Source organism: Danio rerio, chromosome 9 (assembly GCF_049306965.1).
Source record: "Danio rerio strain Tuebingen ecotype United States chromosome 9, GRCz12tu, whole genome shotgun sequence".
Classification (NCBI taxonomy): domain Eukaryota; kingdom Metazoa; phylum Chordata; class Actinopteri; order Cypriniformes; family Danionidae; genus Danio; species Danio rerio.
Window position 1 is genome coordinate 95,001 of NC_133184.1, and position 6,163 is coordinate 101,163.

Below are 6,163 nucleotides of genomic sequence, written 5' to 3' on the forward strand. Positions count from 1 at the left end.
AAACAAACACTGACAAATCAGCAAAATCTGAAAATACTGTAGTAATTTATAGTAAACACAGTGTTTTATAACCATACTATATTAAAGTGTATTATATATGATAGCAGCATTTACATCTCTTGGTTAATGAATGCACCAGCATACTGTAGTATTAACTGTAGTGAACTGGTAATAAATACTGCAGTATACTTCACTACAGTAAACTACAGTAAAATACACCCCAAAGCTGTTGAAGACTACAGCATTCGGTCATTTCTCTACATTACTTGCTGTGTTATACTATAACAGGTTAATAAGAAGCGCTTTACTAAAGTATGTGCAGAACAATACAGTATTTACGGTTTCCATTAAAGCATGTTATATTTACAGTGTCAGTTAGCGCAGTTGGAGGGGTTGTGGAAGACTCTGCTCGTCATGTCTGCTGCTCGTGATGAGGGTGTGGGATTAAAGTCAAGTGAACACATCTGCCCTCAACACCTGAAGCTGAGCATTACTGCAGAGACACTGACGCTCATTTACCTGAAGCTGTGGGAGAGGAGAGTCCGCTGAGAGCTGCAGTCCACAGAATCTGAAACTTCACACACTTCAGGCAGGAGGCTGTGGATGATCTGATGTGTTTCCTGCTCTGGAGTCTCCGCCTGCTGTGGAGGAGTCGCGGGACCAAACCAAACCTCTATACTAGTGCTGTATAGTGCTGATCATCGCGGAGGATCCTCCGTCTGCTGTGCTAAAGTGATCTGCACTTATAATAATGATGTCTGGGTATTTAATACATTAATTATACATTTGATTATGAACTAAGATGTCCTGTTGAAAATGTTTACTTATTTAAACTGTAAAACAGCGACGCCTGCTGGAGAACTGCGCGTGATTTAAAGGGCCAGTTCACCCCAGAATGAAAATGAACTCTCCCTCAAGAGGTTTCATCCTTCATCAGTTTCTTTCTTCTGTTGATCATAAAATAAGTTCATTTGGAAAATGTTGGACACCTGTAACCATTGATGTTCATAGTAGGAAAAACAAATATGATGGATGTCAGTGGTTATATGTTTCACACATATTTCAAAATATCTTCTTTTGTGTTGAACAGAAGAAAGAAACTCTCTGATTTCTGACAGGTAAATGATGATTTAATGATAGATTTTGTTTAGTTTTGGCCGAACTGTCACTTAATATACTTTAGTTTAAACAAAGAATGAATAAATATATTATAAATGTGAAATAAATGTCCTGATTTATAGGTTTGTTCTGCTTCCTTCACGAGCTCGGTCAGATTTAAAATGCTGTATTTGTTTAGAGTTATTTTTCAAATATGTATGTATGTATATATATATATATATATATATATATATATATATATATATATATATATATATATATATATATATATATATATATGAACTCAAGTTGTGATAGAAAAACAGCCATGAAAGAAGCCACATGACTGCAGAGACAGCGTTCTTAAACACAGACAAACAGACATGAAGGACAGGTGTACCAGCAGTGCGCAGCGCAGCTTTCACAGCAACAGGACATCATCTGATTTATATTCAGTTTTCAGCTAAATGACAAAATCTCCAGTATAAAAGGGTTTAATGCAATAATGTCCCGGATTTGTTGTAAGCAACATGTACAGGCTTTACAGTGTGTCAAGAGTATGATTAGCAGAATGTTCATAATCTATTTATAAACTCTCCATAAGCTGTAATCTCACTCTTCATAATGTCTGATCTCACTCTTCATAAGCACAAAAACAGCATGCTATTTAATGCAATAATTCTTAATTGTTTTTTATTGAATTTCTTTCAAATCATCAAGATTGTTTACATCTTTCACCTGCTGTTGATTTCACACACATTTCAGCATTTTTTGTTTTCAGTAAGTAGCAGAACAATCATGATCATGGCCAATAATTACCCATCGTAAAATCAAAACTAGTCACCGCAGTTTGTGCAGCTCTCATGCTGCCGTCAGTGGTGTTGCACCACAGAAACTTTTCACCATGGAAGGCACAGCGGTGATCGGGTTTGCAGGTCTTGCCGTTCAGAGCAGAGTAGCAGTCATCAACAATAGTCGTAACTGCCTTTGTCATCAGTGTAGCACCATGTATATGGTTTGCCATAATAGGCACAGGCATGATTGATGCGGCAGTACTGGCCGGTTTGGGTTTTGCTCTGCCACAGCGGAGGACTGCAGTAGCCCCAGCTTCCAGAGCTTTTATAGCACCAGTAGTAGCCGTAGCTGTATGTGGCACACGGGTGGTCATCTCTGCACCTTTCTCCATCAACTGTGATGAAGGAGTACAGCGGGGAGCAGTCTATCTGCTGCCGGCCCGAGGAACACCGGTAGCCTTTGACCTTGTCCACGTACAGACAGGGAGTGGAGCAGCAGAGCTTGGTTTCACCACCTACTGTACATTCACACTTGTTATTAGTTTCTGTGACGCTCGAGCAGAGAGAGCCGTCAGCCGCAGTCTTCTTCTGATCTGGGACCAGCATGCATTCAATCTCACGCGACGCCTCACGAGTCTGCCTTTTTCTGAGTTCATCATGCACCGTGCGCCTTACCGCTGCTGTGGTGTTAGTTATAGGACACGCGACACCAGCAGAGCGCTTCAGATCCTCTGTAACAATGAAATAATCTCTCTGAGTGTCGAAGGCTAGTTTTACTGTCATGACCACCACTCTGGGGATCTTCGTGGTTTGGATGTTTGAGGTGGCCATCCTTTTCAGCGCTCCAGCGGTTTTGGTCACGGCAGGGGTCATTTGGAAATGCTTCATGCCATGTTGAACAGCCAGCTGATTAATCAGTTTACTGAAGTGAGCCTGAAGCTGCTTTAATTTATCATCATCACCAAAACAGTCATCAACAAAGACTTTAATGGACGTGGACGCCCCTGAGAGGTCACTGTAGAGGTCACTGAGCTGGGCGTTCAGGGCGGAGACACTCTTCAGGGTGATGGTATTCACTGGCTGGTTATCTCCTATATATGCGAAGGAATATGACTTTCTGGGATCGCTTTGGTGTTTAAAACAGACCGCCGTCCAGATGTGAGAGGGCACCGTCACCCTGTTTGAGTTCTGAGGTTGAGGCCTTTGTGGTATTCGTAAATTGGCATTAGGTACTGTACCTGTGACAATATACGCCGTTCCATCACGCTCTCGCTGTAGAAGCATCTTCAGCTTGTCCTCCCAGTTCTTCCACTGGACACGGTTGAAACAGGCGTCCATCGGTGCAGCATTGGTCAGGGTGAACGTCGCATCTCGGGATTCATTGCATTGGAAGCCGTTTGGGTTCAGGTGTCCACGGTCGTATCCGGTGTCGCTGTAGTCAGGGTTGATGGCTTGATATTTTTTAATAGTGTTTAAGTCAAGCTGTGCCCTGAGGACACTCGGACGCACCATGTGATCGATCGCTATTTGAGGACTGGAAATCTACAGAGGAAATAATTTGCTTTAGTTAACGCCTCGCCTCTTTTATTCTTAATATTTTACATTTAGAGATCAGTAATTTAATGAAAGGCTCTGGTTTATCTGCTAATGAAAGTCGGTTACCTGTGGCTCCAAGTACCAGACGTCTGTCCTCCCGGCAATCTCTGAGCACTGAGGGTCGAATACGTATGCGCTGTAGAGGGGAATCCTGTGATGAGTGGAGTACAGCGTAGCAAAGTAAAAGTTTCTATTATTTTCCAGCATCTGACAGATTTTTTTAGCATTCTGATCCATTCCTGATGGTTCTGTTCTTTCATAGAAAAACTGCGGACACTCATTAAACTGAGAGACCACCTTCGCCTGAGCACTGAACGCTGTGAGCGCGACACAGGTGAACAGAGCCAGAACACACATGGTGACGGAGTTATGAAGCAGAAACAGCAGCAGCGCAGCAGCTTTAAGCACACGCTCAGTGACGCTGCTGAGGGTGTGACTGAAATCAGCCTTCACTTTATCATGATGATCCGCCACAGCCACACCACCCCGCAGCCCACGACTGGTTACTCACTGAAGCTGAGCAGAGCCTGGCCAGTACCTGGATGGGGGAACACTAGGTTGCTGTTAGTGGTGTTAGTGAGGCCTGCAGGGGGCGCTCAACCTGTGATCTGTGTGAGTCTGAATGCCCCAGTAAAAGTGAAGGGGACTCTACACTGTCAGTGGAAGTCTTTTGAATGAGATGTTAAACAGGTCTTGACTCTCTGTGGTCATTAATAATCCCATGGCATTTCTGGTAGAGAGTAACCCCAGGTGTCCTGGCCAAACTCCCTCCATCAGCCCTTATCCATCATGGCCTCCCATCCACTGAATTAGCTCCATCACTGTCTCTCCACTCCACCTATAGCTGGTGTGGTGAAGCAGTGGAGCTGTTGTCCTGTGGCTGCCGGAGCATCATCCAAGTGGAGCTGCACACTGGTGGAGGTGCAGAGAGACCCCCTCATGATGGTGAAGTGCTTTAGGTGTAAGGCCATACACAACACATGTGCTATATACACACACATTACATTATGATTGTCACTGAGCCGTGTGAAGTGGAGAAAACTGCTCAGATTACTCTAATCGAGTAGAGTTCCCTCGGGGATTGTGCTGTACTGATCACACTGTTAGTGCTGTATGGTTGCCTGTATGTTTTCCTTCAGCGTGTGGTCACTACTTTATATTGCATCATGAGAGACAGTAATGAGGATTTACACTCAGATCTCCAATCTGTCCTGAGGAACTCTCCAAAACAATAAAGGCATAAGTAAATCTAGACTGAACACCTGAGAGGAAGCTGTTTCCCAGGTGTCAGGATCACCGGTCTCTCCTTCACCCGTCACTACTGAAGTTCAGGACACTCGTCCAGACAGAATCTCCAGCTACTCTATATGTAGTAACTCTATTATTTTTCCTCCTCATGTTTGGGATTATGTTGAATGTGTCCGTGTGAATGGTAAAGTGCTCTCAGTTTCAGCTTCTTTTCTTCTTTCATGAGAGTTCTCCACTGTTGGTCCTGGATATAGCCCTGATGTGAGCTGCTGCTCTTCTTCACCAGGGTAAAACAGCAGGGTAAACATGGTTTTACGTGACCTTGTGTCCCAGTGAAGGTTCTGAGTTAATAGTTCAAACAGATCTTCGGGAGGTCCTGTTTCGAGCCCCGGCTGGGTCAGTTGGCGTTTCTGTGTGGAGTTTGCATGTTCTCCCTGTGTTCGCATGGGTTTTCTCCGGGTGCTCCGGTTTCCCCCAAAACTCCAAAGACATGCGGTACAGGTGAACTGGGTCAGCTAAATCGTCTGTAGTGTGTGTGTGTGTGTGTGTGTGTGTGTGTGTGTGTGTGTGTGTGTGTGTGTGTGTGTATGGATGTTTCCCAGTGATGAGTTGCACCTTGAAGGGCATCCGCTGTGTTTAACATATGCTAGATAAGTTGGCAGTTCATTCCGCTGTGGCAACCCCAGATTAATAGTCAAAATGAAGAGAGTTTCTCATAAAGCGAGCAGAGTAATCTGACAGTGTGGTCAGAAAGTGAATCTTGTCAAATGGAAACACAGGATTATTTTGCTCCCCCAGTTGGCAGATTACTCCGCTTCAGAAATTCACTTTATTTTGACTTGTTATTTCTGAAAACAATATTCATTACTCGTCTAGACAATGCTTCATGATTTAAGAATATTTGGATATTTTAACTAGGAACAAGACAACGGTGTTCCAGTCCATTTGCTCTCCTGATTCAGACCAAGTGGACTCCAGGCGTTGCTGAAACTCATCCGTGAAGATTAGGAGAACACATGTAAATGCCCAGGTCAATGTTCTGATGGCGAGTGCTGCTTTAGAGATCTTTCTGAACCGCTCCATTCATAGCCTCAGCGATAGGAACTCAACTGAACACATCATTTAACTGCTATCAAGAGTCAACATTGACTGAGCTGGAGTATTCATGACTGTAAAACATCATATCTGTGGCTAAAATACGCATAAAGAGGAGCACCGGCTGATTAGTACAGTCATAAAACATTACTGTAGTGTAAGTCAAATAATAAGCGAGTCAGAGATACATCAAGAGAGATATAAGCACCTATTCTGACACTGGATACTCACAAAACACACTGAAAATGAAGGACTGCAGGTTTGAGAGCTTTAGTGCACTTAAAGCTTAAATTAATACAAGCATCACTCAGATCCACCTTACCTTTGCTGCT

At 43.5% G+C, this 6,163-nt stretch overlaps 1 protein-coding gene and 1 pseudogene across 1 annotated transcript in view; both read right to left on the reverse strand.

Annotated features, from left to right (window-relative positions):
• LOC103911589 (uncharacterized) overlaps positions 1–587 on the reverse strand; it is a 3,381-nt gene extending 2,794 nt beyond the window's left edge. The window contains exon 1 of the mRNA XM_009304382.5: positions 520–587. The gene's annotated coding sequence lies outside the window, so the exon portion shown is untranslated. The remainder of the gene's footprint in view (positions 1–519) is intronic.
• Positions 588–1,834: 1,247 nt separating this feature from the next.
• On the reverse strand, positions 1,835–3,845 carry LOC103911597 (uncharacterized; annotated as a pseudogene).
• Positions 3,846–6,163: the final 2,318 nt, after the last annotated feature.